Raw genomic sequence first — 12,460 nt, 5'->3', positions numbered from 1 at the left:
AACAAATGTCTCACTTAACAACAGAACCGTTGGGCTCAATTATGGTCGTAGGTCTACCCTCTTCTGCTCCGTGATTCCTGGAAAGCCTCCAGCCTGCCCTCTTTCTTCCATTGGCGGCTCAAGCTCCCATTTTAAAACGCCAGCGGTTTTGACTGGCTTGGGAAAAGCAGCAGGCTTCTCAAAAATACAGGAGGTCCTCGACTTAGAGGCATTCATTTAGTGACCGTTCAAAGTTACAACGGCCCTGGAATAAAGTGACTTGGGACTGCTTTTCATAGTGACGAACTTTGCAGCATCCCCCAAACTTCGGAGACATTTTTCAGACACCGCGCGACTCACTTTACAACCCCAGTGGTTCACTTAACGACTCTGGCAAGGAAAGTCGAAAAATGGGGCAAAATTCCCTTCACAGACGTCTCACTTAACAAGAGAAATCTGGGGGTCAATTGTGGTCGTAAGTCGAGGACTGCCTGTAGTTTAAGGCAGCATATGCGAAAGCAGGGATGGCTAACCTTTTTGTCAACGCGTGCTGTGAGTGCGTGCACGCACCCATAATGAAATGCGTGTGTGACACCCCCCCACACGCCCCTCCCCTCTTGTGCATGCAGGTGTGAACACCCCCCCCATGCCCCATTTTGGGTCTAGTAGGCCTCCCTACAGCCTCCTGGGAGCAAAAATGGGGCAGCACACACACCTGCGCTCCCCCCCCACCCCCTGCACATGTAAATGCGACCCCCCCACCCCCCACGGATGTGCATGGGTTTTGTCCAAGACCCCCAAAATCAGCTGGCCGGCAGGAGGTGCGCAAGCATGCGCAGTCGATCTGAACTGGGGCGATGTCTTTGGCACCTGTGGCAACATCTGTGAGACACGTACCATAGATTCCCCATCACAGTGCTAAAGGTTTCCTCCTCTTGAAGATTTTCTTGCACCTAATGCTAGATTAACCCCAAGCCTTTTCGGCAGTGAGCATCTATTCCTGTTCACCATTTCCTTACTAGGTGTGGAGGAGAAGCTTGCCTGGTGGCTCTTAAGAAATAATCTGTATTATTCTTCCAGATTTGCCTAAATCTGTTCATTCCCCGGCCTCCCTTCCGAATTCCTCTTTGAAGCTCAGGCAGGTGGCAGCATTTAGCTAGTAAGTATTGGATTTTAAAAAGCTAAGGGTGGGTCAGTCCTGCTTCATCCTGGAATGGGACCTCAACCCCAAAATGAGAAGTTGAAAACCATCAACTTCAGTTTTGGATACTACAATATAAAAAAGATGTGGAGACTCTGGAAAGAGTGCAGAGAAGAGCAACGAAGAGGATTAGGGGACTGGAGGCCAAAACATACGAAGAACGGTTGCAGGAACTGGGCATGGCTAGTTGAATGAAAAGAAGAATTGAGTGACGTGATAGCATGTTCCAATATTTGAGGGGCTGCCCAAAGAAGAGGGGGGTCAACCTATTCTCCAAAGCCCGGACAAGGCAGGACAGGAAGCAACGAATGGAAACGAATCCAGGAGAGAAGCAACCTAGAACTAAGGAGGAATTCCATGAGAACAAATTATGGAATGGCTGAAGGAGAAACTTCCTTGCAGTGAGGACAATTATTCAGTGGAACAGCTTGCCACTAGACGTTGTGGGTGCTCCAACTCTGGAGGTTTCTAAGAAGAGATTGGATAACTATTTATCTGAAACGGTAGAGGGTCTCCTGCTTAAGGACTAGAAGACCTCACCAAGATCCCTTCCAACTGTGTTATTCTGTTATCTCAGAAAATAGCAGTGGCAAAGGACAGTGCCGTAATGATTCATGAACTCCAAGACCCTACTATAAATGTCATTTTTTTTCCCAAATACAGGAATTGTAATATTTTTTATCATGACCCTCCTTTATTTTTATTTTTATAGCATTTCCCCCACAAATGCCGGTCTCACTTTTTTCCCAGTTCGTTGCAACAGATATTGAGTTTATGTTGTGGGCTGGGAGACAACGATGGTCCCAAAAGTCACCCGGTCAGTTCTCGTACCTAAAACAGAACTAGAACTTACCATCACCTGGTTGCTAGCCTGGCATCTTAGCAGCTACAATAAGCCGGTTGGCATGCCTCAGGCTTTATGGGTATCAAAACAGACTCCTCACAGGTAGTTTTCAACTTTAGTTCATTCAGTGAACTTAGTTCGAAGGGACAACATTGCTGGAGAAAGTGACTTAAAACTATTTTCCACACTTACATAAAATATAAACTTCCTAACAGTGAGCATGATCAACCAGTGGAATAGCTTGCCTTCAATCGTGAACACTGGATGTTTTTAAGAAGAGTCTACCCCCCGTGATGGGGAACCTATGACACAAGTGCCAGAGGTGGCATACTGAGCCCTCTATGTGGGAACATGCGCCATCGCCAGCTGCTCTTCTGGTTTCCAGCGTGCATGATCTTCGTGCGTGCCGGAGCCCTGGAAACCTGAAGTCCAGCTGGCCGGTGCACATGATTTGGATTTCCAGTGCTCCAGCATGTGCAAAGACCAGCTGGCTGGCATGCATGTACATGCCAGAAACCTGAAGGCCAGGTGGCCAGCACATGTATGCGCACCAGCCAGCTGGTCTCCTGGTTTCCGTGGTGCTGGCATGCTCCGGTTTGGGCCCTCAGTGCCAAGAAAGATTCGCCACCATTGGTCTAGAGCAGTGTTTCTCAAACTTGGCGACTTTAAGTCCTGTGGACTTCAACTCCCAGAATTCCCCAGCCAGCTATGCTGGCTGGGGGATTCTGGGAGTTGAAGTCCACAGGACTTAAAGTCGCCAAGTTTGAGAAACACTGGTCTAGAGTCTAGACTAGACAGCCACTTATCTGAAATGGTGTACGACCATGATAGCAAACCCAGGGCAGGTGGGCCACAGGTAGCACATGGAGCCCTCTCGGTGGGCACGAGAGCCATCGCACCAGCTCAGCTCCACCGTGCATGCGTGGACACCTCCCACCAACCAGCTGATTTTTGGGACTCTGCCCTGCATGTAGGAGACGCGGGCACCTGTGCAGGGGACGGGGGGGAGTGCAGCGCCCCGTTTTTGGTTTTAGGAGGCTTCAGGGAGGCCTGCTAGGCCCAAAACAGGGTGTGTGTGGGTGGGTGGGTGCAGCACACACCCCTGTGCCCCGTTTTTGGTCCCGGGAGGTTTCAGAGAAGCCTGCTAAGCCCACAAAGGGACGGGGTGTGTGTGTGTGTTTGCACGCATGTGCAGGGCGAGTGCAAGGGGTCTCACACATGCGCAGGTGGCGGAAGGAGCGTGGGGGTGTTGTGCGTACATACACAGGGGGTCAGGGCACATTGCATTATGGGTGTGTGCCCGCGATTTCGGCGCACAAGGACAAAAAGGTTAGCCATCCCTGGCATAGGATCTCCTGCTTGAGCAGGGAGAATGGACTAATTATAACTGTTTAGCCATCCCTGGCATAATTATAACTGTTATAACTGTTACCTCCTGGAAATTATACTTTTATCTGGTATTTTAAGGGTATTGTTTTAAATTTAATTGATTTTAGGGGTTTTAAAGCCATATTTATATTCTTGCTGTACAGTTCTTTTAATTCTTTTAACCTCCTCCATATTTATATTTATTCATTTATTCAATTTAATGAATTTTACTGTGGATGATGTATTTGCTGTGTGGACTGTACACCGCCCCGAGTCCCTTTTGGGAGAGGGGGCGGTCTAGAAGTGCAAAGAAATAAATAAATAAATAATAAATAAATAAATAAAATACTAGAAGACCTCCAAGGTCCCTTCCAGCTCGATCCTCTTCTAAATTCTAAATGTAACGTAGACTTGCGCAATCGGCCTTCCTCCAAAGAAGTTAAGCAGGGAGAGATTCTGGACGGGTGTTAATGAGACCATCCCCACCAGCAGAAAAATATAACACATGTAAGGTAAACAGGGAAGCTTAAAAAAAGAAAAAATCCGAGACGAAGGCAACAGCATAACTGTCTCACATGGCTGTCAAGGAAAATACACAGATGTGCCTAGGGAGCACCATGAATCAAACCAAGCTCACAGATATCTTTCCTTAATTATACAATAAAATAAAACTCTACCCGGCCATTAGTCAAAAGTGTTAACAAAGGGCTCAAGTGTACCTTAATTCTGATTATTTCCAACCGTAGGACTGAAGATCAGAATGTGCCAGATCTGCCTATTTTTCCCCTCTCCTCTTGTCCTTGCTCCATCAAAGGCCTCAGCTTTCCAACTGCTTGTTTAGTGACCGTTTGAAGTTACAAGGGGACTGGAAAAAAAGGGACCAGTCCCCACATTTACGGCCATCCCAGCATCCCCATGGTCACATGATCAAAATGTGGGGGCTTGGTAACTGGCATATATATTAGGAGGGTTGCGGCAGGTCATGTGACCTCGCGTGATTGGCGATCTTCTCAACCAGTTTCCGACAAGCAAAATCAAGGGGGAAAGCTGGATTTACTTAACAACTGTGTGATTCACTTAACAACTGCGTGATTCGCTCAATCATACTTATTCATTTAACAACCATGGCAAAAAGGTAATACAGCAGGGGTGTCCAAACTTGGGAACTTTAAGACTTGGGAGTTGAAGTCCACAAGTCTTAAAGTTCCCAAGTTTGGACACCCCTGTAATGCAGGTAATCGACTTTACAACAGTTCTTTTAGTGAGGTTTCAAAGTCACAACGGCACTGAAAAAAGTGACTGAGGGCCGTTTTTCACACTTACGACCACTGCTGCATCCCCAAGGTCACATGATCAAAATTCAGATGCTTAGCAATTGACTCATATTTATGACGCTTGCAGTGCCCCGGGGTCACGTGATCCCCTTTTGCGACCTCCTGACAAGCAGAGCCAATGGGGAAGCCAGATTACTTAACAACTAGGTTACTAATTTAACAATTGCAGTGATTCACTTAACAACTGGGGCTAGAAATGTTGTCAAATGAGGCAAAACTCGCTTAAGAAATGTTTCATTTAGCAACATGAAATTTTAAGCTCAATTGTGGTCATAACCGGAGGACTACCTGTAAAACCAGATATGACTCATTTAATAACTGTCTTGTTTAACAACAGAAATTCTGATTCCCTTTTCGTTCATCTATTGAAAGGGTCATTCTGCTCGTGCAAAGTTTCACCTCCTGTAGAAATCTCGTTTTCATCATTGTGCAAAGGACGAATTCAATGTAACTTGCCATTCTATGGCATAAATTATTGGAGACCGTAGTCCTTGACTTACGACAATTTGATTAGTGACTGCTCAAACTTACAACAGTATTGAAGTGAATTATGATCATTTTTCACACTTACGACTGTTGCAGCATCCCCATGGTCATGTGATCAAAATTCAGACGCTTGGCGACTGACTCGTATTTATGACGGTTGCAGTGTCCTGGGGGTCACGTGATCCCCTTTTGCGACCTTCTCACAAGCAAAATCAATGGAGAAGCCCGATTCACTTAACAACTCTGTCATTAACAACTGCAGTGATTCACTTAACAACTGGGAAATTAGAAACGTCGTCAAATGGCCTCAATTCACTTAAATGTCTCACTTAACAACAGAAATTTTGGGTTCAATTGTGGTCGTAAGTCAAGGATTACTTATTTATCAAGCTTAGAAATTGTCCCTCTCGGGATGGTGTAAAAATACAATTTCATAACTGTATATCAAATTTAAATAAGAGCAACACAGCCAAATGATAATTTGAAATTAAAAAACCAGCTGTGCTTCCATAACACACCCTTATGATTAATTAAATTAAATTTTGAAAGTTTACCTAAGTTTATGCACATTATATAAGAATTGTGCAACAAACCTGGGAGTCAAAATGTGATAAAGGGCCCAGTTTCTTGGGTTTTACTGTTATTTGGCTAACTGTACGGTGTGTGTGCATATGTGGTATTTTTCATTGTTTTATTCATTACTTAATTAATTGCTTAATTGTTTTATAATTTTAGAATTGTAAGCCACCCAGAGTAACTTGGCGGAAATCGATGGCTATAGAAATTGAATAAATAAATGTGTGCAAGCGTGGGACAAAAGTTTTAATACCGAGAAACAAGCATTTAGTCCTCGACTTACAACAGTTTACTTAGTGACCATTCCAACATTACAACAGCACTGAAAAAAAGGACTTATGGGCATTTTTCACACTTACGACCTTTGCAGCATCCCCATAATTATGCGTTCAAAATTCAAATGCTTGGCTTCAAATGACTCCTATTTATGACGGTCACAGTGTTCCCGGGTCACGTGATTCATCCTTTTGCGACCTTCTGACAAGCAAAGTCAACAGGGAAGCCCGATTCACTTAACAACCACGTTGCAAATTTAACTGGCAGAGTTTCGCTTAGCAACGATGGAAAGAATGGCCCTAAAATGGGGCAACTTAACAAATGACTCGCTTAAAACAAGAGACGTTGGGCTCCATTGTGGTCGTCAGTCGAGGACTACCTGTCCTTGGCACAGGCAGACGCTCAACAGGTAAAGCTTTTCCCAGGCAGAGATGCTGGGTGGCCATTTGGCCTTCTTGGCTGGCCAAGAACACGTCATTTTAGGCAATTACCCTGAGCATGTGCAGAGTGCCACTCAAAGTCACTCCCTCTCCCATATCAGATTAGTACGCCCTTCAGTTGCCTAGGACTACAACCTCCATGTTCCCCAGCCACGATGGCTGTGGCTCCTGGGATTTGGTGCTGTCTGCCCAACTTCCCATTTGGTGTTGGACTCCAAAGGCGAGCAGCCCCTGCCCCCCCCCACCGCACCGGGATGGCTGTGGAGCATGGGTGTTGTAGTCCGGCATGGGAAGAGCCGGAGTAAGACGTCAGAGAGGAGGCTTCCAATCGCCCGACAGGCCGGGGCTTCCTTTCCACGGGTCCTCCCGACGGCGGAGGTCACCGCCCGCCTCTCCCCGCCCGTCTTACCTGCCGCGTCGGATAACGCCAAGCAGGCCGCGGCCTCCTTGCCTCTCGTCGCCTAGCAACGCCGACTGGGCAGCTTTTTTGCCCCAGGCGGCGTCAGGGTCACGTGGCTTTCCTCGTGGCCCAATGGGCGACGTGGCCTCTGGTCAGGTGACTCGGGGACGCCCGGGATGGAGGGGGAATGAAAACGGCGTCTCCTAGCAACGGCGATACGCGATGGGAGGCTTGTGTGAAGCCTTCCGCTTGGCTTCTCCAACCGGGCGCCCTTCAGATATTCTGGCCGGCTTCCATTATGCCCTGTGGATGGGATTCCTGGCGCCCCATTTCTGGAAGGGGAAGCTGGGACCCAGAGCACACTGAGCCTATACAAAGCAAAGGGAGCCTACAAACGGTCCCTCAACCTTGGCCACTTTAAGACGGGTGGACTTCAACTCCCAGAATTCCCCAGCCAGCTATGCTGGCTGGGGAATTCTGGGAGTTGAAGTCCACTTGTCTTAAAGTGGCCAAGATTGAGAAATCTGAGCTAGAATAGATGGATAGTTGCAGAGAAACTATTCTAAAAACTAGGGAATCATTTAGTTAATATTTGCATGTAAAAATAACTTATTTCCACATTTTTTTAAATAAAAATAACACACAACCAAGGAGAAAGGGACACGGTGGCTCAGTGGCTAAGACACTGAGCTTGTCCATCAAAAAGGTCAACAGTTTGGCAGTTCGAATCCCTAGCGCCGTAACGGAGTGAGCTCCCATGATTTGTCCCAGCTTCTGCCAAGCTAGCAATTCGAAAGCACATACAAATGCAAGTAGAAAAATAGGAGCCACCTTTGGTGGGAAGGGAACAGCGTTGCGTGCACCTTTGGAGTTGAGTCATGCTGGCCACATGACCACGGAGACGTCTTCGGACAGTGCTGGCTCTTCGGCTTTGAAACAGAGATGAGCACCGCCCCCTAGAGTCGGGAACGACTAGCACATATGTGCGAGGGGAACCTTTACCTAACCAAGGAGAGGACTGATTTGATTCTCGCTTGCATGTAAAACACACCAACCATCCAGTTTTAAAGTCACATCTTGAGTTGCAGCAAGAACAATGGGATATTAATTTAATATTTTATGTTTTTCTGCCTTTGTCTTCGTGACATTTATAAGCCACCAGTTGCTTGACAATGAGTTGGGCGGCATCTAAATTTAATAACACATAAATGAAAATGATAAAAACAAATTAACAAAACATCTGGCTGAGTAGGTGGCCCAGCATAAATGGAATGTTTTGAAACGATGGATGGAAACTAACCAACTAATCCAGGAGAGAAGCAACCTGGAATTAAGGAGAAACTTCCTTACAATGAGGACAGTTAACCAGTGGAACAGTTTGCCACCAGACGTTGTGAGTGCCAGATAAATGGTATAGGCGGATGGAGGAAAAAAACAAGGATCAATGAAGGAAGACAACAAAGCCGAAAAATAGTAGTTAAGGAGAATTAACAAATATATGTATCCAAGTGGTTTAAATTTACTAGAGGTAATCAGCCAATACAGTAGACAGAGGAGTAAAAGAAGAGGGTTAAGAATGGTGAAATGCAAATGAAATATAATAGAAGGGGAAATAATATAAGGTGAGCGATATCGATTGGCAATTGCTATTAAAAAGAACAGGAAGCTGCTGTTCGTATTGTATTGTGTAAATGTGGTGTGTATTTTACATGTTAGTAAATAAAAAATTAATTTTTTTAAAAAGTTGTGGCGGCTTTTAAGAGGAGACTGAACCTGTCTGTTTGAGCAGGGGGGTGGACTAGAAGACCCCCCAAGATCCCTTCCAGCTCTATTCTGATTGAAATAAGTAAGGTTACCAACGGCTGTTCAAGATTTGATGAAATCGTTGGCAGATCTCCCTTTCACCTATTTTAATTTAAGCATTATTTTGCATAGGGGTCTCTAAACTTGGCAACTTTTTAAGGTTTGCTGACTTTAGCTCCCAGATTTCCCCAGCCAGCCATGTTGAATTCTGGGAGTTGAAGTCCACAAGTCTTAAAATGGCCAAGGGTAGAGACTTCTGATTTAGCATAGGGCAATGGCTTTTTTGGGGGGGGGGGGAAATGATGCTTTGCATCTATTGGGGTGGTCATCCATTGTCTGAACTGCTTTGTTAGGCAGGAATGACAGCAATAGACGGAGGCCAGACCACCTTCCTTCCTTCCCAAGAATGTCCATTTATTAAGATGGTGGACAAGACCCTGGTATGAAGTCACTTAAGAATGCTTTTAGTGCAGGGATGTGATTGATCAGATGAAGGTTTTAGCATCCCTTGTAGGGTCTGGTTGAACTGTTGCTATGACGCCTGAAATATATGCATTATGGATTCTGTTGCTATTTATTACTGGTTTAGTGTGACGCAGGCTCCCATCATACTCATTTCCAAAATTGTATAAAAGAGATCCACTCCAAGCAAGGTGATGCCTCTTTGGGACTTGCTTCTGGGAATTATTTGTATTTTATTTTATTCTAGCTGATAACCCGGCATTACCCGGAAATCTCCGGAAAAAACGTAATTTCTGATGTTGGATTTTTCCCCTTACCAGAGGGAGCTCCCTTGTGGAGTAGAAGCCATTTTACAGCAGTACAATAGAAGCCATTTTAAGGCACAACAGACTGTATCTTAACAGAACACACACCCTGAGGGGTGTTAGGGGTGTCTTACTTGGGCTGTTTTTACATCTTAGGCAGTTATATTAACCTCTAAGCCACAAGCTCTCCTCCCTTATCAGCTGAGCCAGGGGAATGATTAAGTGTTTATTTTCTTTTGTAAAAGCACCTGGTATGCCCAAATACGAAATATGCAAGGCAAAGGGGAAGCAGTATGCTCCCTCCCATATTTGGGCATACCAGGTGCTTTGACAAAAGAAAAAGCACGTAATCATTTCCCTGGCTCAGGTGATAAAGGGAGGAGAGCTTTTGGCTTAGAGGTTGATATAACTGCCTAAGATGTAAAAACAGCCCAAGTTCGAATCCCAGCAAGGGTATGAGAGCTAAATAGCTTGAAATAGATCTATACTAGTCTTCCTTCATGTATTTATCAGCAAAAATGCTACATACATACATATGTACTGTATGTAAATAAAAGTCTTGTTTATATGTGCCTATGTGATGAAGTCCATTGGTCTTGCAAGCCAGAAGATCTGAGCTTTCTGGGAAAAAGAAAAAGGTGTCTAGAAATATATACACATCTGAACGCAAATGTTTAAAAACACCTTTTTAAAAAAAAAAACACCCAAAGGGAACTTTTGAGAGATTTGTCAAAGTAGGAAACTTGGAGAAGCCAACATTGGCAGACTGGTCCCGTCTTCGTCAGTGCAGTTCTTCCTTTTCACTAATCCTCCCTTGAGAGCCTCGGAACATTCGACTCACAGATAGAGAGGATTTTTCAAATATTTCTGGAGTGATTTAAGAAGCCTGATTCAATGTGATTTTTCTCCTCTTGGCTAATCCACAAAGAACAGAACGTGGGTAAGTGTGTGTGAGTGTGCACGCACTCTGCCAATCCAGGAAGATTCAGAGCGGATGCCGCCCTTGGACACGCACAAACTCCGCTGATTCCAGAAACAGCTGGTTTTTCTTCCCGACTCCACAATCTACGCAATCATTTGGCTTTCCAGATGTTCTTGACCCCAAAAATGTTGCTCTGGACAGCGTTGGTGGAAGATTTAAAGAGAAGCAAGCTCTCTGCAATCAACTCCAGACCAATGTTTCCCAAATCCTAAACTGTCCAGTCTCTCTTAGGAAAGATGGACAGTGCAAAAATCCTATAGATCATTAAAACTCGAACAATAGAAAACAACTCTCCTTCAGGTTACGACCACAACTAAGCCCAATATTTCCGTTGCTAAGTGAGACATTTGTTAAGTGAGTTTTGCCCCATTTTACAACCTTCCTTCTTTGCTACCGTTGTTAACTGAATCCCGGCAGTTGTTCAGTTAGGAGCAAGGTTGTTAAATGAATTCGGCTTCCCCATTGTTCTGACTGAGGCTTCCCGAGAGCATGAAGCCAACTCCTTGTCCCGACAAAAAACCCCTTTATTAATTTGCTGTGAAATCTGCTCATTCACCTCCAGAAAAGTCTTTCGAGGGAGGATTTACAGTCACAGACCTTCTCTGGCTTGGACAGCTGCCAGGCTGATAATCTGCAGAACTTGGCAAGGAGTCTTGGAGAGTCAGGAACCAATTAAGTGAAGGAAGGAATCCCTGTTGTGGTCTCCTGCAAACTCCACTCCCCTTTTGCCCCCCTTTTATTTCCTCTGGAAGGGGCCATTCATTGTCCCTTCGTGGCCTTACTCCCAAGTCGACCCGTTCTTTAGCTGTTCCCTTCATCTGGCAGCTCTGCGCATGTGCACACTGGGAACAGGCTCCAGCTGTTCCTCTGCCTCACTGATGTCAGACTCCGAAGGCAGCTGATAACTGGCGTACGGTCCTGGCCCCCTCTCTGCCTCCGACACAGAGCCCTCACCAGACTCCAGGACTGGCCCAGGTTCCTCCCCAACCTCCTCACTGTCCGAATCTGCTGCCAGCTCTGTTGGCTGCTGTTGGACCACAACACTCTTTGACTTTGTTTATCAGAAAGTTACAAAAGGGGATCACACAACCTCAGGACACAAGCGACTGGATTTTTATTCTGCAACCACAGGGATGCTCAACAAGTGAGAAAAATGGTAATAAATCACTTTTTCCAGTGCCGTTGTAACTTTGGACAGTCACTAAATGACCTGCTGTAAATCGAGGACTCCCTGTAAGTAGTTCAGAGACCCAACTGCAGATTTCAACAAGGTGAGAAAAATCAATCCGTCATGTCCTGAAGGAATCCCCGTTGTGGTCCATGCGATATTTCTGGAGCAAAATCCATCTTGCACCAGGCGCCCAATCTATCTTTTACCAAAATTAAAAATCTCTCTTAAATGTGTTAAAATGCCATTATCCCACGATGTGCCTTCCCTTCTTGGCCTTGATGGAACGTACCAGCGGAGAGAATGAGTCTCACCTCCCCTTTCTCCAATCTGGCAGATCTCAAGGAAGAACTGAGAAGTCATAAAAGAGGGAAAGATGCTGATGGAGACAAAAAGGGAGGAAAACCATAGATTCGGTACAAGGAGTTGGCGGGGGCAACGGCCAAACCGTTGGTGAGATTCTACGTTTGTTTTGTCAAATGGCAAGCGTCCGAGCTGAGCGGAGTTGAAATACAATTAGGAGCTTTTAATGGTGCAGCTGCGAAATTCTATCTTTCCCCCCAAATTCGACAGGGGTATAAATTGTTATGATTCCAGGCTGTCCCAAGTATTGGGCCTTCTCGGCTGAGACTGATGGGTGTTGTGGTTGAAGCCTTTTTTTTTGCTGCGTTGGGGAAATTTGGTTTCATTAGGAGCCTCGTTGGGGCCAGGTCCAAAGTTTACAACTAAAGATGGACGGGAAAATGTTCATTTGTTCCTTTCTTTGCAACTTGACGTCAGATTTTTTTGTTTGTTTTCCAAGTGCCTTTTTAAGAAGAAGAGGGTTCAGGATACAC

At 45.4% G+C, this 12,460-nt stretch overlaps 1 protein-coding gene across 2 annotated transcripts in view; it reads right to left on the bottom strand.

Annotated features, from left to right (window-relative positions):
• Positions 1-7,027, bottom strand: part of ARMC9 (armadillo repeat containing 9) — a 121,322-nt gene extending 114,295 nt beyond the window's left edge. For both annotated transcript variants that reach the window (XM_081956039.1, XM_081956040.1), the window contains exon 1: positions 6,914-7,027. The gene's annotated coding sequence lies outside the window, so the exon portion shown is untranslated. The remainder of the gene's footprint in view (positions 1-6,913) is intronic.
• Between the last annotated feature and the right edge of the window lie 5,433 nt (positions 7,028-12,460).

The sequence above is a fragment of the Natrix helvetica genome (assembly GCF_964273705.1).
Source record: "Natrix helvetica genome assembly, chromosome: 5".
NCBI classification, from domain to species: domain Eukaryota; kingdom Metazoa; phylum Chordata; class Lepidosauria; order Squamata; family Natricidae; genus Natrix; species Natrix helvetica.
Note: the sequence above shows the minus strand (reverse complement) of the source record. Positions and strands in the feature narration are given on the sequence as shown.